The 24,284-nt window shown below is 34.4% G+C and overlaps 1 pseudogene; it reads right to left on the bottom strand.

Moving 5' to 3' along the window:
- The window catches only part of LOC114370142, a 39,516-nt pseudogene that overhangs the window by 6,011 nt on the left and 9,221 nt on the right, over positions 1-24,284 (bottom strand).

Here is a 24,284-nt window from a genome sequence, read left to right as displayed (position 1 = left end):
GGAATTACCTTTATTCTCTTAGGGTCCATGGGAAGCCCTTGATCACTATTTAAAAATTTAAGAAAAGTATTGGAATAAAACATACCTTTTTCTTTATTTTCATGTTGATTATTCCTACAAAAAATTATGACAAACCAAAGGTGTCCCATATGAGCACCTAAGTTTGTATTGAAACAAAAAATAAGAACAAACCTCCCTAATGAGTCCCTATGTACACAAATCATGAAGATGCTGGGTGCATGAGTGATTTTACAAAATAGGGTTGCACCACTCAACACATTCATCATACCACCTATCATAGGGATTTGGTGCCTCATAATACTTATTTTGGACACCAACAAAGCACAAGGATTTAAGCTCTCACGAACCAAACCCTTATCCAACAAATCCTTTACTTGAGGAATAACCTCAAGCTCAAGAGGTATGGCGGTGCTAAGGGATGTTTCCCTTGATAGGATAAGGTAAAAAGATTGTTTAAGAAGGAGTGCTCTTTTGATATCACATTTTGTTGCAAAATGATTTTCCTTCTTAACAATCTTCTTGGAGGAGTCACTTTTCTCTTTTTCCTTCCCCTTGGCCTTTGAAGAGAAGACCTTACTATCCTTCTTTTTCATTTGGTTTTCTAGTTTTTCTTCCTCGTCCCTCTTATCTTTCATAGTTATTTGATCTTTGGCCACCGGTGAAGGTGTTTGAGGATGCAACACAAATTTAGTGCCAAGATGGGTGAGTGTAATTTCATTAGTTAGGCCATTGTAAATTATATTCCTATCAAACTGCCATGGCCTTCCTAAAAGAATATGTCCTGCCTTCATGGGAACTATATCACAATTAACTTCATCCTTATATGTCCCAATGGAGAAATGTACCTTCACTTGTTGGTTAACTATCATTTCCCCTTGCTTATTGAGCCATTGAAGTTTATAAGGTTTTGGGTGGGGAATGATAGTGAGGTTCAACTTGGAAACTAATCTGCTGCTACAACAATTGCAACAATATCCACTATCCACAATGAGAGAACAAGTTTTATCTAAAATTTTGCATCTTGTATGAAAAATGTTCTCTCTTTGGGATTGAGATAGATCACAAGATTGACCTCCAAGGATCCTTCTAACCATTAAAAGGTCACATTCTTCATGAGGGTAGACTTCCTCACTAGACTCTTCGCCCCTTACTTCATCTTCACTTCCACTAGAGGAAGGGCAAGAAGTAGTCTCCTCTTGACTACTATAAATGTCTTGACCCCTCATGATAATGGTTTTCTTTGTGGGGCATTGAGAGGCAATGTGACCTCTCCCAAGACATTTGAAGTATTTAATGTTGCTAGTCCTTTCTTGGGAACTAGTCTTAGGGGTGTATTTCTTTATGGTCTTACCCTTATCTTCCTTGGGTTTTGAAGGTGCAGCCCCCAAAATTCCATGGGCTTGGTCCTTCCTTGGATAAGAGTGAGAACCATAAGATTTTGAAGAAAGCTTTCTTTTAAGTTGTTGTTCCACTCTTATACAAAGTTGGACTAGCTCATCTAGGTCCCTATAAGGAAGGAGTTCAACCTTGTCCCTCACATCCATATTAAGCCCACTAAGGAACCTAGCTATTCTTGTTCTTTCCTCCTCCCTAAGTCCAGCTCTTAAAAGGAGAAGTTTCATTTGTTGTCTATATTTTTCAACACTCATACTCCCTTGTCTAAGCCTTTGGAGCTTGTACATAAGCTCCCTTTCATAGTAGGAGGGAATGTGCCTCTTCCTAAGGGCACTCTTTAGATCATTCCAATACTCTACTGGAGGATCCTCATGAATCCTTCGTTCCCTAACAAGGGAAGTCCACCAATAGAGGGCATACCCTTAAAATCTAAGGGTAGCCAATGGAACTTTTCTCTCTTTGCTAATATGATGGCAAGTAAAGAGTTGTTCAACCTTCATTTCCCAATCTAAGTAGGCCTCAACATTATCTTTTCCATGGAAATATGGGAGGCTAATGTTAACTTCTTGAGGCCTTCTATCCTTTTCTCTTCTTTAGGAATGATGTTTAGCAAGTGAACTATGGTGCCCTCTATAATAGTCGCTAAGTTCTTCACTTAAACTCTTGCAAGAGTCATGACTACTATAGGAGGCATGTTTTTCTCTTTTCATTTCTTTCATTATTTTTCTTCTTTCTTCCTCTCTTATTTTCTCTCTTTTATCTTGACTTATTTCTTCCACTCTTTTTTTTCCTTTTTGTTTTCTCTCTTGTTTTTCTTTCCACAACTTAAGGGATCTCAACTCATCTAATATCTTATACAGGGGGCCTTAGGAGTAGAACCCTCACCATTAACACTAGATGAAGAATGAAGACTTTTGTTGGTTCCTAAGTTGTGGTTCTTTCTTGTTGGGGGTTTGAAAACAAAAGGTCAAAGAAACTATGGTTGAAACTAGCCAAAATAAACACTAAAAGAGGTGTGAAAGACAAGGTAAAAAATAATTGGTAAAAGGTAAGCTATCTAGGCGGTTTGACAATGGAAGGTAAAGGAAATAAGCTATGAAAGTAAGCAAGAAATGTAAACTAGGCGAATCCTAAGAGTGTTTGGATGACCACATTTAAGGTTCCCAACAAAACACTCACAATCCTAAGGGAAAATTGCCTAAAATTATTACACACAAATGTAAGTAGGGTGACCTATTGGAGGCTCCCAACTTACTTCCAATGAAAGGCCTTTTTGTTACAAAATTTGAAAGCAATGAAAGTAAGTAAATTGTCAATTACAAAATTACAAAAAAGTCCTCAATTTTGGTGGTTGTTCTCTCTTTGGTGATTCACTCAATTTGGAGTGCTTCTTAGTCCAATAGCTCTTAAGGTGGTTTTCTCCTTGCTTCTTGACTCAAATTCTTCAAGGGATGTCACCTATCCTCCTTTCCTATTCCATATATGGCAACTCACAAACAAGGAAACAAAGAGACAAACAATAACCAAAGACCAAAAAAATGAAATGAAAGCTAAACCAATAGAGTTTTAACAAGACAAATTTTCAAGGATTATTCAACAATTAAAGCAATGAAAAGCACATAAAAGCAAGCTAAGACTCAAAGAGAAACTTAGAATGACTCTAGTACAAAAAAAGACTCAAAAACCTCTAGTTTTGGAACTTGTATTCACAATAATTTTCAATTGAAATTTCAGAACTAGGATTGGTATAAAATATGCATCAATTATAGAACAAATTTTGAGTCAAAACAACAAACACACTTCCCTTTCACTTTTTTTTCCTGGACACTGTTGTTTCTGCCAACTTGTGTGATTTTTCTTATTTTTTTCTTTAATCCAAATCACTTGGTTCTTTTTTCGTAATTTTTTCCAGATGTCTAAAAAATTCATTAAAAATTTCAGCTCAAAAAACGTAGTGACCAATTTCCAGTAATTTATACAAGTTTGTATGTTCAAGTTGCCAGCACCAGCGATTTCAACCTAGAAATCAAGAGTAGTGTTTATGTTCCTTAAGGCTTGGATTGTTACAATTTGTGTTTGCTTATGCTCAATTATCTTGAATAACACAATTCAAGAGAGCTTAAGACTTATTTTGATTCACAAATCCAGCCACAACTCAACTTCATCATAGGCATCGTGTAGGAAACTTAGAAAAAAAAAAGAGTTCAACAACAAAACTACTTCTAGGAATTGATTTAGAACATGTTATGAATTAAATAACATGCATGAATTAGACTCAAAATTCAAAAGATAGGCTAAGAATGACAAGAATACATGAACAAATGTATCTATAATTCAATCAACAAAATAAAAATTCAACAGAAACTTAGAACATAATGTGACAATTACTATGACTAAACATGATTCTAAGACAACATGGATTAAGTGATTTACACTTAGATTTTTGTGTTTTTTTTTCTAATCAATATTTTGGAAGAAAACTTAGATATATGGTTCAACACAAGAATATTATGAATGAAAAATGATAGAACCTAAAATCAACACAAAAACATGATTCAAGAGTAGATCTACAAAATTTGAACCATAGAAATGCAAGAACAAGTGTAGATCTAAGATTTAATCGGTTTATTTTTTTGAATCTACTCTAAACAGCACCAAACCACAATAAAATGGAGGATATACATGGGGAATAAGATGAAGAACAAAGAATTAAAGAGAATTCACCGAACAAAAAGATAGAGGAAGCAAAAGAGCATCACCGAGATGAAGATGTTCTTGATACCACATGATATAAGCTCCATTGGAGCTTGTTTGCCTTGGATCTTCTTCAGCAGTGGATTCCTTTGATTCTTGGAAGATGAATGACAGCGGAATGGAGAAGAAGAAGATTTGAGAGGAGATGCCACTTCAAGGAGAAGATGAGTCTAGAAGAAGCTCACCACCATAGGGAAGCCATGGATAAGAGCTTGGAGGAAGAAGGAGATGAATGAAGAGAGAGGGAGAGAAGAGCACCAAATTTTGTGCTCTAAGAGAGCTCTGAGCTTTGAAGTTTAATTTTCAAATGATCAAAGTTGAAAAAATGCACACACATAGCCTCTATTTATAGCCTAAGTGTCAAACAAAATTGGAGGAAAATTTGAATTTCTATTCAAATTTCACTTGAATTTGAAATTGAATTTGTGGAGCCAAATTTTGGAGCCAAAATTTCACTAATTATGATTAGTGAATTTCAGATATGGTTCAGCCCACTAATCTAAGATCAAGTCCAAGATTCTCTACTAAGTGTGCTTAGGTGTTATGAGACATGTAAAACATGAAGGATATGCACAAAGTGTGACTATATGATGTGGCAATGAGGTGTAGCAAACAAATGCTCACCTCCCCCTCTAAAATTTAATTGGATTGGGCTTCTCCCAATTTAATTAAATTTATTTTTCAACACATACATCAAATATTTACTTAATGCATGTGAAATTACAAAACTACCCCTAATATAAAAACTAGTATAGGTGCCCTAAAATACAAGGGCTGGAAAATCCTACATTTCTAGGGTACCCTACCTACATTATGGAGCCCTAAATATAAGGCCCAAAAATAATGAAATTCAAATCTAATATGTACAAAGATAAGTAAGCTCATACTTAGCTCATGGGCCCAAAATCTACCCTAAGGCTCATGAGAACCTTAGGGCCTTCTCTTGCATCTCTGGCCCAATCTTCTTGGAGTCTTCTAACCAATGCCCTTAGGGGGGTAGGATTGCATTAGGGTATAGGTTTTATATTAATTGTATGAACTTTTAGACGACCTTGTTTTGAGCCGAAGTGAATTTATTATTTATTTGGACAAGTTTTATTAGGATGTTAGAAAGGTAAATGTGAGCCTTCTACCTTCTTGAAAGACTTGTATTTAAATGTGTTTTAAAAACTTTTAATTAAGTTTTATTTCTTATTTCTTTTATTATTAGTACATATATGTATGGGGTAGAGGGTGTCACACTCCCCACTGTGTATGCAGCAGATGCATCTTCCCTCCATAACCATTTATGTTGTCGATCCGGATGGATGTTGATACCATCTAATTCTTCCAAGAACTTTGCAGCTATGTCTATCTCGTCGTCAAACAATTGTCGCCTCCATTGAAAATCCCATTTCCACCCTTCAGCTGAGAAATTTCTCATCTTATGAATAACATTTTGTTGTTGATAGGACATATATAGTTATTATTGTTTGTATTGATTGCACATAACACAGTCGTTTCACCCAATAAATTTCATACTAAAACAAATTAGAGTCCATCTTTTGATTCATACTGAGCATCTGAACATGAAATGACAGCATTCCCCTGCACTATTTCCATTCCAGGATACAAGTAAATTTATAAATATTTCCATTTCAGGATACAAGTAAATTTATAAATTATCATAGCAGAGAAGTGTATGCCTACATCCATGGATAAGCATAATACACTATGATAAAAAAACGTCAGGTCACAAACAGTTGCTGCTCAACATTCGTACCCTAATCCCATTATATGTTTATGGTCAAAGATGTTTTACCCTACTGAATTTAGGGGTTTCTATTTGCCCAGCCCCTTTGCCTTCACCACCTAATCTCCAATGAGAATTCTTTGTCCAGTCACACTGCTGGTTTGTTCGGTCAGCCACACATTTGGTCAAATTACACCACACACGAATTTATTGGTTGTAAGGAACTTTTTATATTCATACGGTTGTTAAAATTAGATTTTGTGGTGAAGCAGATGCTGGTCACCACATAATTCGCGGTGTGGTGCACTTTCTGTTCACAGGTGTTGCAGCCACTTTCATGGCCAAAAAAGTGGCATTTTGTGGTAGCTGACTGAAATCCAATTTTAGCCCTCAAAACTGTTATTTTGAGGGTTTTTAGGGGTAAAGACGACCTTCCAAAAGGTTAAAAATATTAAACCCTACTTATTCTTCTCCATGCTTTCTCATCTCTTCTCTTTGTTTGAGACCTCTTCCTCGTCTTCTATATGTCGTGTGCAACCAGAGCAGCAGAGCCACCCACTATACACTATACAACTAGCATTTTGGGGGATCAGTTGTTATGCACTACCACCACTATGTGAGATTGATAAACCTTGCAGGACATGGAATTGCTAGAGATACAAATTACAAAACCATTATTTTGCCTCCACCTAACATCTCAAGCATTTAGAATAGTTGGTCCTTGACAGAACTAATGTAGTAAAGATGTTAGATAAAGTTAATGCAAGTTTCTTTGCAGCATCTTAAATGATTTCAAGAGACAGAAAAAAGTATGAAAGGTGAAATTTACCATCCAGCTTTCCTTCCATTTTCATGCCAAGCACCAATCGGTACTAAATAAAGAGTATCATTTAATCCTTCCACATAATCTCACTCGACCTACAAAATGAAGGCTCAGAACATAATACAGATTTAATACCTGATTTTTGAGTCTTAAACAAAGTGACCAAAGTCCTGTAGCATAATTACTAACTTTTAACCATTTGTCAGAATGCTTTGATGGAGAATACCCAGCATCAACATCCAATGTTTTCACCAAAATTCCTTCACATGAAGAGCAAAGTGCATCTTCCAGGAAAGCATTTATCTTAGTTAATGTGGCTTCATAGGTTAAGCAAGCATCATCTACTTCAATCTACATTTAAGTAATCATATATATATATATATATATATACACCTTCATTAAATAGATTTCATTATAAAATAGTAATCATAAATTGAAAATAGATCCTTCAGATCTGTATGATTTCCAATACATACAAATGGATTAAAATGAAAGTGTAATTACAAGTTACAGTACATTTTTGCCTTGCCAGCAAATGCAGAAGATTTACATAAGATGATTAGATGCATAAACTTTCGTCTAAGGCGGAGAGGAAAACCCAATAACCTGAAAACAGAACTTAAATGGGCCAGTACAAATTGTATTTCAAAGTAAATATCAACTGCTTAAGGACAATTAGTCTTACATATTATAAGACAAATCAATGTTGCCCACACTGTCCTACTTTGCATCTAACTTGAGATTCACATGCTTGGTCATGATTGATTAACTGCACTATTGTGATTAATGCAAAAATGCCACATTTGTTTTTATCCTATCTGGTTTTTATGGTCTATCCTACACAAGATACCATTGGTTGCACCATCTTGCACGCTAGCCACCTATACTCCCCTATGATCAATATACTATCTTGCCATATACAGTAGAGTGCACCAAACAAGGCTAATGCATTCAATAGACCATTTGCTAACAGAATCATTTGTATGTACTATATGAGAATGAGAATTTCTACCAAGTTCATCATCAATTTATTTAAACTCAAGTAAAAGATAATTACTGCTCTCCATTTGCAAACATGATATCAAAGACAAAGATGCAAATATCCACCTACATGAACATAAGATATCAGAAACAAATCCAGAGAATTCAACAGCAAACAGAGTTGAAGAGAACTAGAGAAGAAAAAAGAAAGATAAGAAATCCTACTACAAAAGCTCTAAAGGAAACAAACCAAAAAGAGATTACCTAAGTCAGAAATTAGAAAAAAAAGAGCATTAGCTCTCCAACCCCTCTCTAATTTCAATGTTCTTGATACTTAAACAAATGTTTTCATACTTCATCATACTAAACCCTTCATAAAGGAAGTGAATCACATAGCATTCTTATGATAGTTGAATGATTGGTTTTAATCTAAGTTAATTAAAACCTAAAGTTAAATAACAATAAAGTATGATAGTGTCCATAGAACAAACCATTATCAATGTGCCTTGTGTTGAGATATTTATTGAGTAGGGGTAAATTTTGTCTTGCCAAATCCTTGTGAAAATCAAAAGCCCTCAAAGATCAAGTTTTTTTTATAAGTTTTATTTTGAACTGTAGTACTTGATAGAACTAATACAAATGACATGTATGTTCATAGGCCAACATAAAGGTCTTTCCCCTGATATGCTATAATAATGTGTCTTGCTTTCTTAAAATCTACTCCTCACCTATCATTACATAGTTCTGCTGCAGTTCACTTATGGAATTCCTTATTCAGCTTTTTAAGATAACATTGGGTGTATCTTGGGATCCGGGACCAATTTTTTATGATTAGCTTTCATGTTTTTAGTAAAAATGAAGAGGCTAGATTTTCGGGTAAAATGAGCAATCTATGCTGCAATTTGGTGTATTTAGTTGGAGTGAAACTATTGTATCAAGCAGGTTTCTTCAGTACACCAACTAACTTGGAATAAGATTAGGCATTTGGCATCCATTTGGTGTAAAGCTTCTGGCCTTCTTAATTGGATTTCTTTGGCTAACAAGTGATTGGGAGGCTTTTTCGTTGATTTTCTTTTTCCTTTATTGTTTTTTGTTTTGTTCTTTTGCTTAGGAGGAACAGGATCTTGTTCTAGGAATAATTTATGGCAAACCGAAAAAATTATTGGCTGAGTCGCGGACAATGTCGCTTTCTTTAAGACGTTTCGTGGCACTGCCAAAAATTGTGCAAGCAGACTTGAAAAGTCACTCTAAAGCCACCTGAAAATATGACATGAAAAGTCACTCTAATAGCCAACAAAAAATATAACTTGAAAAATCATTCTAATAGCCAACCGAAAATTTAGTGCGACAGAAAGAAAGAGGGAGAAGTTTGTCGAAAATGCATCGGCTGAGATTTGGGAGGGAAAAAGAAAAGTTGAGGAAATGCTTCTCGACTGGAACAAGAAAAAATGAAGACATGAACTCTCTAAATATAGGGAGTGAAACACTATTCAAGTGTTTACCCTGAGCGATGTGGGACTTAAAGCTGTTTTTTCTCAAACTTCCATCCATTGTCTCCTTTGTTCTAACAAATCCTATTCTCTTTCCCCTTTGAATCTTTTCTCCTTGCCATAATAATTCTCTCTAAAATAAATTCGAGACAGATATTACAGCAAACTTCATCCATAAACTTTCAAGTGAACCAAATATCCTTTAGCATAACAACTTCATAATATAATGATTATATTTGGTAACTTTCAATTAAAGCTTAATTGGCTTTAGGCATAGAGGTTTTCAATTTCTTTTAAGCACTTAAATGTTCAACCTTAATGCTCTCTGCAGTAACTAATGTATCTTTGCCACCTCTCCTACGTGAAGATAGCACCTGGAAAGACATGATTCTATATCCATTTTTTCTGTCAATATCAACAATCTGAAAGGTTCAACAACCATAAAATTATGAGTAAATAATAGAAGCTTAGTTAACAAGAACAAATATAAAGAATATTATGGCATGGAATTTTTTTGTACTTCTGCATCCATTATGAAAGTTGATGCAACCAACTTGCTGGATCCCTTAAATATGTCAATCAGATCAGGAAATCTCGAAGTTGATTCACCCTCATTTCTTGAAAAAACACAAATTGATCCATCAACTAATTTGTGAATTTGAGCCCGTTGACCATCATACCTGGGAATACATTAAACTCAATTTAACAGGTGATGTAAAACAAAAATGCAATTTATTCTTGAACAAGAGAGATAAGTAATGCCAAAGAGGATCTTAATACACAATTTAAAACCATCCAAGAGATTTTGCAAGTTTCACATTAAACTGATTATACATGAAGCAATCTGACTTTGCATTTCTCACCGCCTCATTTTTGTACAATAATGCAAGTAACCAACCATTGTACTATGACTGCCAGATTAGAAATTAGAAATCAGATTAGAATGTTGAATGGTTTATAATTTTTTTTATTTTTTGTTGCAAGATTAAAAATTTGAAACTTAGAATGTTGAAAGTCATTTTTTTTTCAATAGCAATTTGATGAGTTTGCCTTGTGCCAGAATTTCTACCTTCAAGACCATTTAGAAAAGATAAACTCTTTAGTTTAGATGCTTTCAAGAAAGATGCTTTCTTTATTTTATTTTCTTCTTTAAAGTCATCTTGTGAAAACTTTATATTTCACAATCTAGGAAGCTTAATAGCATGTTTTCGTATAAGTTTGTATAGACATGACTGAAAAGACATGCACTACAATCTACAACTGTACAGGATTCACACACAAGATGCTTGATTACTATAGTATTCACATACAAATTTGAGGCACTTTGAAGTGATGTAGATCAATTACTATATTAAGACCCACATTGGTTTAACTATTAACCCACTGTGATTGAAACTTCATATCACCCACTAATATATCCTACCAAAGTTTTAAATGGCTACTTACTTCTCCATGTTCATTGTTGAATGCAATGAGAGATGTCAAGAGAGAAGTGAATAGCATAAAGGAAAAATAACTTATTAAGGAATAGGACATACTTATATTCACTTGTAAATGCTTTATTTTCAAATAGCTTCAATGCTTGGGGAATACCATTGGTGATCCTATGAAGAAAGGGAAAATACAAGGAAAAAAGAATCAATCAGGAGTTAATAAAGTAGGTGGGAACTCCTGAAGTTAAGAAAAGGTTTTAGAAACTTGAAATATCACCAAGAATTCAAGAAATGGCCAATATGTGGAATAGTATATACTTTTCTAGCATAGGCTTAATAGTGATTCCTGGAACCATTGATAAACTTGAAACTGAAAAATCAATCCCTTTGTTCATGACAAATGGAACAATGAGATCCTGCATAAAGTAAATTGTAACACCCCATTTTTCGTAAAATAAATTAAAAAGGTTTTTTAATTAAAAATAAATAGAGTTTTAGAAAAATGGTGAGGTTTTTATAATTAAATAAATAAGGAGAAATGACTTTATTAAAATAATGGTTTGAAGGAAATTAAAAAGGATATTTGGTTTATTCATTTGATAGAAAATAAAATAATATTTGTTTATAAAATAATAAATAAAGAAAAATAAAGTAAATAATAGGCTGAGAGTACCCTAGCTATAAATAGAGACATGTTAGGTCAGTTTTCAGACTGATGATAACCTCTACGCTTCCTCTTTCTCTTAATTTCGTTTTCCCTTCTCCTCCTTCCAAAACTCTTTTTTTTTCCCGCATACACTCAAACATGTCTCAATAAAACGATGATTTTGGATTCGTTAACCGTTGGATCATAGTGAAATATGAGTACCAGGTTCGAAACTCATTTCCAAACATTCTAACGTTGGAATTTATGAAACAATATCGGAGGTAAGAGAAATTCCCTTCGAATTGTAGCTTTCTCTTTTCCCGTAGAGGCCCAAAACCTGTCCCAGTAAAACAATGATTCCGGATTCGTTAACCGTTAGATCATTGTGAAATTTGGACACCACCTTTGGAATTTCTTTCCACACATCTCCACCGTTGAGATTTTTGAAATAATGTTCAAAGAGAGAGAAATGTCCCTTACACGTTGATAGTAAAATGGAGGTTACATTCTCTTCTCCTTTTCTCTAACGCTTGGAAACCCTAACAGAACAAACAATGGAAAAACTTGAGGAATCTTAGGGAACTGCTAGAGTTGCAACTATCATTGCCAGACTACACACGTGAGCCCGCTTAAAGGTAAGAGATGGGTTTATCATAATTGTGGTTAGAATGAACATGTGTAGGGATCATTAGATGATTAAATTGGATTTATTTTGGGATGTTTATTAAATTATAATTTTTCCTTTATGATTATAAATATGATATTGTTGTGTTTGACGAACCAATTGATATTCTGATGCGAATTGGTTGATAAATTGAGTGCTCTTGGTCTTTTCATTTTTTTTTACCTATGTTTTGTGAAATTGTTTGAGGGGTTTTACTCTCCATGTTGTGAGAAATATTTTTGTATAAATTATTTGTATTTTGGTTAAGATTTACTAGGTGAGCATGATAAATTTTAATATTGAGATCATGAAATTGTGATTAAAATTGTGTGTAAATGATAAATTAAATATATGATGATTTGTGGGATAACATGTTGCTTAGAGATTATAATATTGTTATTGAGATTGAGTATAAGTGTAAAGTTGAACATGTGTTAATTTGTGAGATACACGTAAACATGTGATGGTGGAGATGTTAAATTGTGGACATGAGATTTGATTGTGAATAAGTGTGTGGTTAACACTTGATGTGACAATACTTGTGTTGTAAGCTGTGAGTTATACAATAATCCGATTGGTGTTTATCTTGAGAAAAATGTTTAGGCGCAGTGTTAAAGGAAAAATGTAGGTTTCCTAGTTAGGAACCAATGTTAAATTGTAGCGCAATGTGTTAAACGTGTTTGAAACACAAGTGTGAGGTTGTAGGTATTGTATAATTCATGAGCAATGCATGCATGCAAAAAAATTGTTTTAGGGGTTGGACTTGAATCAAGAAGGTGAGGCCCTAACAGATTCTTTGGAGTCTAGGCCTTGGCGGTAAAGACACTCGGTTTGAGTGCTCCTTTAAGCCTATGTTGATCCCAAATGGTTGGAGCATTCTCGCAAAACAGAGTGACCTTAACTGGTCACCTTATGATTTTACTTAGTAAGAGTGACCTGACATACTCATTGTGTGGTGTGTCTTGTTATGTACTCTTAAGTGCCCTAGGGTGGTTTTCCACTTACATGGTACGACATCACATATAGGTTTGAGTCTTAGTATAATTGTTGTATAATGTTTGCTAATTGTCTATTATGAAATTGATGAGTGTTATTACGTCTTGACTTGAGTGTGTGATTCATGTGTAATATGATTGGTGATTGAAAAACGAATTTTAAATGATAAAGTGGTTAAGTGATGTGAGTTGTATTAAATTGAGCTATGTTATAAATACTTCTATAATTTATTTGGATTTCGTCTTTATTTATTTGTATTTTTTTTAGAAATAAGATAACTCACTCCTTGTGTGTTATTTGTGTTTGGATCCTGTGATGATCTTGAACCTTGTGTTCGTGGGAGCAGATGACTAGGTGGATGACTTTAAAAAACCTCATGCTAGAGGATGTTGGGACACAATGCTCTGATAAGATGTGACATTGGGGATGAGTTTTTATTTTAATTGCATGATGTTATTTTATTTTATTTTACCTCACCGATTTAACAAAATTTCTTTTGTAAACTTTGATAGCCTTGTTCTGAGCCGGATATGTTTTTAATAAGTTTTATTTGGTAATAGTGAAGTGAATGTGAACCTTTTACCCACGTGAATTTGTTTATCAGTATTTTTACATGTTTTATTTATTTATATGTTTGTCGAGGTAGAGGGTGTCACATAAATGACAATGAAATTTTTAACATCGCAAGACTGCACTGTTGCTTACATAGTGTCAAAAGTAGTTAGATTATCTTTCATTAGTCAGCATTAAAACAATCAAATATGATAGGTAATCAAGAGAAAATTAGAACAACTTCACATAAACAAATTTATTGGCACTGCAACAGAAATTACCGGTTATAGTTGTGCCTCCAACGTAGTCAATATTTGATCATATTAATAGATGTTGTAGATGTAAATCTATAATGCTTATACTTTCTCACTTTCAACAATAGTAGTTCATAACCAAAGAAACATTTAGTCCTACAATATTTGAGTAATGTAAAGCATAGACAGCAACCTAATGAATGCAATAATGCTATGGTGTCAATAAGAAAATATATATATAGGCAAGATTCATAATTCAAATATCCAATACTTACTAAGTTTGGCAGTATGTTATATGCTTCAACAACTGCCATAGAAAGAACCTGGAGAGGTGAGAAAAATATTTAGTGACAGATAAAAATGGCCACTTCTATTATTAGAACATTTTTACCTGCAACAAACTATTCGTGTTAAATCCAATTAAGCATTGCAGCCCAGATAAAACCCACAACCTTGCATGCAGCTTCATCTTTTCACAAAAATGTTTCACAAAGCTTATGGAAAATAGTTATAACAAATAGTCACAGATTTTAAAAAAACGTTTCAAAGGGAAAAAATTGAAGGTTATCTTATACATCCATGTTTTTTCCTACATATTCTCCAATACGGTTATCTTATGCTTTAATATATTCTCTTTTTCTCAGAGTAATGAAATCTCCTATTATCCTATTAAACTAAAGTTCCTCTGTGTAGAAAATGGCAGATGAAAAGTAATTATTTATGACAAAATAATATTAACCATTAAAAAAGCAGACAAGGTATCAAAATAGCACATTAATACATAAACTTGGTCATAGGTAAAAGCAAATGATTGCAGAATGAACATGGAGTTTGTCCTTTATATTTTTTGCAGTTCCTTCTTGGTGCAAAGTAGGGCAAGAATTCATATCAATAGCATGAGCCAATGCAGGAAAAATAGTTCTAAGCATTGCCCCAATCCTTAGGTTCCAAACCTGCACAAGAAGCAAAGTTCTAAACCAAGACTTTATCATATAAGGATAAAAATCTACCTTCCTAACTATCTATATAAAGGTGTTTGAGAAGCAAACCACCAGCCTCCATTATATACGTACATTCAGAACAGTAAATATGCAATGTGTGGAGAAAGAAGGCCATACAATCTAGCCAGATATGGCTGCTGATGAACTAACTTAATTACATATAATGAAAAAGGCTTATAACAGAAAACAGTGACAAACATAAAGAATGGCAATTTCCTATCTGTTTAGGGTTTAATTGCATACAGTAAATGGTGGTCCAAGAGATTTGTAATGACCTGCCTCGTCGCTACGATATCACCACTAAATACCTCAAGAAATTCATTTTTTTTAAAACTCCCTTAACTTGCTTATGAAAATAGAAGTAATTTTTTGTCTTGACATACATTCACCAAACAACACACCATCACTTGAGTGAATATATATATATATATATATATATATATATATATATATATATATATATATATATATATATATATGAATAGTAACTCAGTACACGTCATACACATAATAGAAATTAAATTTGTTCATACATATAATTAAAAATCTGAGCTTTACATCTTTAGTTCAACAAAAGGAATCATGAACTAACTATGGAGGAGTTGATTAACAAAACACAACTCTCTCCTAAAATAATCCCAACGTCATCACGTCGGCTCAACAGCTCCTCAACAGAATCTCACTTCCTGTACCCTATTGCTGTCATTCTGCTCCCACGAACAAGGTTCGCGATCATCACATGTATCAACCACATGATACAAAATTGCAAGGGTGAGTTTATTATAAAAAGAACCAATACTAAATCCAAATAACCACAATTAGTAAGAGAACATAGACAAACATCATGAGCTTACATAACATTCATTAATCAACACACACATCCAACAATTATTTATCATCCAATCATGGATCCAATCAATTATGCTCAGGATGATGCATACACCTGATCTCAACTCTTAGATGCAATGTGGTACGTACCATCAACCAAGGAAATAGCCTAAGCATGTCCACACGAAACCTCACTTAGGGAAGCTATGCAGTAATTGTCAAGGCCACCTAGTCGTGCACCGTAACTCCCCCCCTAGTGATCAGCCTGCGCCAAAAGGGAGTTCCTTACCAGGTGACGCACCCCCTAGTACAAAGTACATACTGCCATAGTTTATATTATTTCTCATGTCATATGAGACATGAACCATGGGCATCATCAAGTACCTGACCATGGATGAATTAAAGATCCTAAGTATCCCCTCAGAAATGCTTAAACTCTTTAACCATTCTATTTTCCCCACAAGGGACACCGACAAGGTCCGCGCACCCCCCATGAACATACACAACATACAATGTATGAACGTGGGCATCGTCAAGTATATGACCATGGATGAATTAAAGCCCCTAAGCATCCCCTCAGAAATGCTTAAATTCTATAACCACTCTAGTTTCCCACGCAAGGGACATCCGACAAGGTCACTGCACCCCTCCACGACATACACAACATCCAACGTATGAAACATGGGCATCATCAAGTACATGACCATGGATGAATTAAAGCTCCTAAACATCCCCTCATAAATGCTTAAATTCTTTAACCACTCTAGTTTTCCACGCAAGGGACATCCGACAAGGTCACTGCACCCCCCCATGAACATACACATGCACATCTCAATGCATTTCCAACATCATCAACATTCCATTTCAACATCATTCTCAACATAAACATCATCTCATCTCAATGAAATTATCAACAACAACAACAACCTCATTTCATATTCACATAATCATCAATAATAACATCAATTCATGTTGGCATGATCTTCATTAGCAACGTCATCTCAAATCAATATCATCATAAATATCAACATCACCACATATCAATTAAAGTCATCAATAGCAACATCAACAGTAAGTCGCATTCCGCATATACATATTTCTTTCATGCCTGAGATTCACACTCCCCAGGTCTTCAAACAACACAAGTCAAATAAAGACAATAATTTCATTCATCAATAATAAATATATCGCATTTCATTCATAAAAAACATAGTTTTTCTTGAAAACTAGCATGCACATCAATAACAATTATATCACATCCCATTAGTTAAAAATGTTGTTTTCTATAAAGGAAAATCAGCATGCAACATGGACAGACATATATTCTCGTAGCTAGGTTCCTTGATCCTAACTATGGTGTCAAAACGATAAATTTTATAATAAACTCCCTTCACTTATCGTGAGCTTCCCATCGGTTCCTCTTTGCCTCACTTAGAGGTCTCTCTTTCATTCACGCTTGTCGGTCCAAAGCAAGTCTCTATTACGCCAAAATGAAGGAAATTACTATGGATTTCAGAAATAAGGTTAACAACAATATTCTGAGTCAAATACTCATGTCACTACATGAAAAGGCTAAGGACGTTTCGGATTCTACAAAAGGAACATCATTTTAAAATTCCGATCACACCAATGTGATCAGGGTTCAGCGAAGGTCACGGAAATAACACCCATTTCATAAAAATATAACTTTTACAAAGTCTCTTTCTCTAGGGTTTTTCAAAGGAAGCGTAAAAACATACAATGGTGGTTCCAAAGTAAGAAAAGATGCAAAGACAAGCTAAACCTAACAAGGAACAAGTGTAGAATCATGGTTACCTCGAAGAAAACCGCGAAGGTCAGATTGGGCTTCGTTCTCTACCGAAACCGCGAGACAAGTTTAGAAGATTTCACTCCGATTGAAGGGTTCCTCTTGGTGTGGGCTTTCAACGGAGAACTACGGTGGTTCGTGGTGTCTACTGGTGGTTGTGGGTGGTGAAGAAGAAGCTTGGGACATTGGGGAAGGGTTTTGGAAGAAAGAAGGAGAAAGGAATGGTTGTTTTCCAAGGCTACACAAAAAATAAGACTTGAAACACTCAAGTGTTTCTGCTCTCGGGAAAAGAATCGTTTCTTAACTCTTGATTCTTTGGCATCATCAAAATAATCTTGGAAGACATTGCTTCCACATTATCCAAATAACTTGGTTATTTTTTTATAATTTATTTCCAGATGTTTAGAAAATTCAGTAAAAATTTCAGCTCAAAATTCGCATTGACCAATTCCCAGTAATTTTTACAAGTACGTATGTTCAAGCTGCCAGCACCAGCGATTTCAATCTAGAAATCAAGAGTAGTATTTATGTTGCTTAAGGTTTGGATAATTACAATTTGTGTTTGCTTATGCTAAAATGTCTTGAATAACACAATTCAAGAGAGTTTAAGACTTATTTTGATTAACAAATTCAACCACAACTCAGCACCATAACTCAATTTCTTCATAGGCATCATATAGGAAACTTAGAAAACAAAACAAAGTTCAACAACAAGACTACATCTAGGAATTGATTTAAAACATGTTATGAACTAAATAACATGCATGAATTAGACTCAAAATTCAAAAGATAGGCTAAGAATGACAAGAATACATGAACAAATATATCTAGAATTCAATCAACAAAATCAAAATTCAACACAAACTTAGAACATAATGTGACAATTATTATGACTAAACATGACTCTAAGACAACATGGAATAAATGATTTACACTTAAATTTTTGTGTTTTTTTTCTAATTAATATTTTGGAAGAAAATTTATAATTAAAGGTTCAACATAAGAAGATTATGACTGAAAAATGATAGAACCTAAAATCAACACAAAAACATGATTCAAGAGTATATCTATAAAATTTGAACCATAGAAATGCAAGAACAAGTGTAGATCTAAGATTTAATCGGTTTTTTTTTAATCTACTCTAAACAGCACCAAACCACAAGTCAATAGAGGATATACATGGAGAATAAGATGAAGAACAAAGAATTAAAGTGAATTGACCAAACAAAAAGATAGAGGAAGCAAAAGAACATTACCTAGATGAAGATGCTCTAATACCACATGACGTAGCTTCATGTGGAGCTTGTAGGCCTTGGATCTTCTTCATCAATGTTAGACAAGTGGCCTCAGATATCTTAAGAAGGGGGGGGGGTTGAATTAAGATATTCCAAACTATTTCCCCTAATTAAAAATCTATTTTACTTTTTACTCAAGTTATGAATTCCCTTAATGACAATCTTCTTAAATATTAATTCAAATGAAGCAACTTGAATATGAATATAAAGCAATAATAAATAAAGGAGATTAAGGGAAGAGAAAATGCAAACTCAGTTTTATACTGGTTCGGCCACACCCTTGTGCCTACGTCCAGTCCCCAAGCAACCCGCTTGAGAGTTCCACTAACTTGTAAATTCCTTTTACAAGTTCTAAACACACAAGGACAACCCTTCCTTTGTGTTTAGAGATCCTTTACAACAAGAGACTCACAGTCTCTTAATCCCTTAGAGAATGAGAAGAAGAAGAGGAACAAATCTCTCTAGAAAGAGATGGATTTTACAGATTGAGCACTCAATTAATTCCTTAATGAATTGCAATTGAATTGGCCAAGGAATTCTTAAGAGGATAAAATGAAATTGCTCTTTGAGAGGATAAACACTTTGTTGTTCTGAAAAATCTCTTACAATTTCGTGTTTAAGTCACATATATATAGACCATTGGTGGTCATGAGTAAAGCCTTTGAAAAGTTGTGACTCTTGAAATTATTTTTCTGAAATTCCTGTCTGGTAATCGATTACAGTAATTGTGTAATCGATTACAGCTTTTAAAATTTGAATTAAAACGTTTACTAACTGCTGGTAATCAATTACCAAAATTGTGTAATCGATTACACAGTCTAAAATTTCGAATTCAAATTTTTATAGCTGTTATAAAACGTATTTGGCCACTGGTAATCGATTACATCCTCTGGTAATCGATTACCAGAGAGTAAAACCTTTGAGAAACACTTTTTATTTTTAAATCACTTGGCCAAACCTTTGCTAATTCAATTAGGAATTCCCTTCCTAATATTCTAGTGATCATCTTGATGTTGTGACTTGTAATCTTGAAGTATTGTCTTGAATTTTAATCTTGAAAAGCCCATTTGCATCAATTGCAACATATCATCATGATCATCATCAAAACATCAAAGCCAATTGCATCTACAATCTCCCCCTTTTTGATGATGACAATACAATACCTGAAATCAAGATTCAAGCAAGCAACAAACAATTGTATATAGATAAAATGTGCATCCGTTTACTCCCCCTATATTTCGGAATTCATGATCACTTGATTTCTAAGTTTTGTTAAGCTTTTTCTTAAGCTTTTTCTACAACCTTTTCTCCCCCTTTGGCAACATCAAAAAGCCAAAGACCTCGGAAATCAACACAGATATGACAAAGGAGTAGAAAAATATATAAATATCAGAGTATAAAACACAAGAAGCCAAACTCACAAAGAAGAAATAATCAAACCAGAATCAAAATAACTGAAAATGTCAACAATCACAAAACATCCAAGACTGAAATTTAAAAACCACAAGATAAATAAGCAAAGTACTTAGCATAATAATGTAAATTCTAAGAAACTAAAAGCCAAAATACACGGCTTATAAAAGATAAATAATCAGAAACTAAAATCTAAGAAGACGAAGGTGGTGGTGGAAGATCGAAACTCTGACGAATGTATCCGACATCCTCTTCAAGCTGTGTAAGATGAATGTCCATACCGGCAAAGCGTGAATCTAACGAGTCGAAGCGGTCACCAACATAAGAACGAAGACCCCGTAATTCGGAGAGGACTTCATTCATGAGTGCGGAATCTTCACGTTGAGGGGGAGGTGAAGGAGTACGTTCATCTTGAGGAGGGAGTACATCCTTCTTCAGCCATTGTCCATTCCGATCTTTACGATACCCAAAGGAGGTCACTGCACCAGCACCAATTGCAAAGGAACGCTTGACTTGAACAAAGGGTTCATCATCAAGCGGAATTTGAAAATGACGCAAAAACAGAGTAATCAAATGTGGATAAGGAAGAGGTGCATTGGCCCGTAATGCCTTATGCATTCGGTACCGAACCAAATGGGCCCAGTCGATCTGACGACCGGTTAGAAAAGCCCACATAAGAATCAAATCCTCCTCAGAGGCTTGTGCTAAATTTGAAGACCGAGGAAGCAAAATTCTAACAATGATATAATGCATGATGCGATTATCAAAAGTTAATGACCCGACCAACAATCTACCGGTCATTTCAGCTTGATCATTGCAGACCATACGACGAGCATCATGACTCGAATAATCGAATTTCCAGTCATCAACAATGGTGCCCTCAAAAGGTGCACCTTGACTGGGTAAATGAGTCAAAGAAAAGAAAAGTGACTGATCAATGACCATAGAAGTACCATGCACCTCAGACATAATAATACCATCCTGAATTTTTAAATTGCAGTAGAAGACCTTTACAAGTTCAGGATAATATGGCAATTTAAATGACATGAAATCAACAAGACCAGAATTTTGAAACACTTGATAGCAATCAAACGTTTCATCATTAAAGAACTCTACGTCTAGGTACTTAGGGTCTAAGATTATTCTAGAAGAAAACTGAGAAAGGTACCGTAGACGTTGATCATCGGATGAAAACAGTGTTAATGATCTTGGAGATGACAAAGAAGGAGGAATAGGTGCTGTGGGTGCTCCGGATGGGCCGTGACGGTGATGGGCAGCAGCGGTAGCGGTGGAGGATGATCCCTTTCTCTTCTTTGATGGCTCTGCCATTTGATGAAGTTTTTCTGGATTTTGATCGATGGAAGTGAAAGAGGAGTGAAAAAGAGGAAGATTGGGCTTTACGGGACGTGATTTGGTGAAGAATTGAGTGAGAATCGAAGGTTTGAAGTTCTAGGTATGGAGGAAAACGTGGAGGAAGCTTTGGCTGCGCAGCAGCTCTGATTTCGTGAGTATTTATAGAAGATGACGCATTGTAATCGATTACAGATATTGGTAATCGATTACATGCCCAATAAGCCTTCTGGTAATCGATTACAGGATGTTGTAATCGATTACAGGCTGCCTGTTCATGTGTAATCGATTACACTGGATGGTAATCGATTACCAGAGCCTATCCTAGGCTAGTTTCTAAGAGAATATCTATATTTATGCTCAAATACATCCTATATGACTAATTTTCACTACTAATACACTAAATTCAATCATTCAATTACTATATACACAAGAAATCATAAATTCTATCATAAAAACAAGAATTCAAACAAGATCAAACAAAATAATCTACAATCAAAAGGTAAAAAGTAAATCAACCAATCAATCAACCAATCAATCCCTATTTTTCTAAATCTCTTACATCTAAGAGACCTAATTCTCTTCTAATAGAGAAAAACACTTCCTTGGGGAGAGGTTTAGTGAAAATATCAGCAAGTTGATTCTTAGTATCAACAAATTCTAATACACAATCTCCCTTTAAGACATGATCTCTAAGAAAGTGGTGTCTAATCTCTATATGTTTAGTTCTTGAATGTTGAACTGGGTTTTTGGATAGATTTATGGCACTAGTATTATCACACTTAATAGGTATGCGATCAAGAATGATGCCATAGTCAGATAATTGTTGCTTCATCCATAAAATTTGTGCACAACAACTACCGGCAGAGATATACTCCGCTTCAGCAATAGATAAAGCAACACTGTTTTGTTTCTTACTATGCCATGAGACAAGGGCCGATCCAATAAATTGACAAGTTCCACTTGTACTTTTTCTATCAGTTTTAGATCCGGCAAAATCAGAATCAGAATATCCTATTAAGTTACATGTTGAATTCTTAGGATACCATAATCCTAAATTGATTGTTCCTAATAGGTATCTCATGATTCTCTTTACTGCACTTAGATGTGATTGTTTGGGGTTGGATTGAAACCTAGCACACATGCATACACTAAACATAATATCAGGTCTACTAGCAGATAAATAAAGAAGAGATCCGATCATACCTCGATATTGTTTTATGTCTATAGACTGACCAGATTCATCTTTATCTAAGTAACAATTAGTGCTCATCGGTGTAGACATGTGTTTTGCACTATCCATCCCAAATCTTTTGATCAATTCCTTGCAGTATTTGGATTGATTGATGAATATACCTTCTTGAGTTTGCTTGATTTGTAATCCCAGAAAGTACTTTAGTTCTCCCATCATTGACATTTCAAATTCACTTTGCATATCAAGGGAAAACTCCTTGCACAATGAATCATTAGTGGATCCAAAAATTATATCATCAACATATATTTGAACCAACAAAATATCATTATGCTTTCTCTTCATGAATAATGTGGTATCCACTTTACCTCTGGAGAATTCTTTTTCAAGAAGAAAATTACTTAATCGTTCATACCATGCCCTAGGGGCTTGTTTCAAACCATAAAGAGCCTTTTGTAATTTATAAACATGGTTTGGTTTATCAGAAATTTCAAAACCAGGGGGTTGTTCAACATATACCTCTTCTTGAATTAAGCCATTTAGAAAGGCACTCTTAACATCCATTTGATAAAGTTTAAAGTTCATTATGGATGCATATGCCAAAAGCATTCTAATGGCTTCTAATCTTGCAACAGGAGCATATGTTTCTTCATAGTCTATTCCCTCTTCTTGATTATACCCTTTTGCTACTAACCTGGCTTTATTTCTAATGATTATACCATGTTCATCTAATTTATTTCTAAAAACCTATTTTGTTCCTATGATAGGATAATTTCAGGTTTTTCTACTAATTTCCACACATTGTTTCTTTCAAATTGGTTTAGTTCTTCTTGCATGGCAATGATCCAATTATCATCTACTATGGCTTCTTTTATATTTTTAGGTTCAATCATAGTTCTTCTTGAAGTTTTCCATTCTCTTGGGAGTGCATCATTGGATTTGCCTTCTTCTGGAGGATCTTCATTGTTTCCTTTGTCATTTCCTTTGGAATCTTGTTCATGAATGTTCATATGTTCTAAAGAATCTGCAATGTCATCTAGCATATTCTTTGTTGACAATATAGCATTAGATTCATCAAAGGTAACATGAATGGATTCCTCTATATTCATAGTTCTCTTATTATATATTCTATATGCTTTGCTTTGTAAAGAATATCCAAGAAAAATACCTTCATCAGATTTTGCATCGAATTTTCCTAGATTATCTTTACCATTATTAAGTACAAAGCACTTACAACCAAAAACATGTAGATGAGAAATATTAGGTTTTCTACCGTTAAATAACTCATATGGGGTTTTCTTTAAAATAGGTCTTATCAAGGCTCTATTCATGATGTAACATGCAGTATTGACAGCTTCAGCCCAAAAATACTTTGGAAGAGAAGTATCATTTAATAAAGTTCTTGCAATTTCTTCCAATGACCTATTTTTCCTCTCAACAACTCCATTTTGTTGAGGGGTTCTTGGTGCAGAAAAATTATGTTCAATACCATGTTCATCACAAAATAATTCAAAATCTTTATTTTCAAATTCACCCCCATGATCACTTCTAATGGATGCAATCTTGAGATTTTTCTTGTTTTGTATGACTTTAGCAAGTTTCCTAAATACTTGGAATGAATCACTTTTATGTGTAATAAATAATGTCCAAGTATCTC

This window comes from Glycine soja, chromosome 2 (assembly GCF_004193775.1).
Source record: "Glycine soja cultivar W05 chromosome 2, ASM419377v2, whole genome shotgun sequence".
NCBI classification, from domain to species: domain Eukaryota; kingdom Viridiplantae; phylum Streptophyta; class Magnoliopsida; order Fabales; family Fabaceae; genus Glycine; species Glycine soja.
The sequence above is the reverse complement of the archived record's forward strand: the minus strand, read 5'-3'. Positions and strand labels throughout refer to the sequence as shown.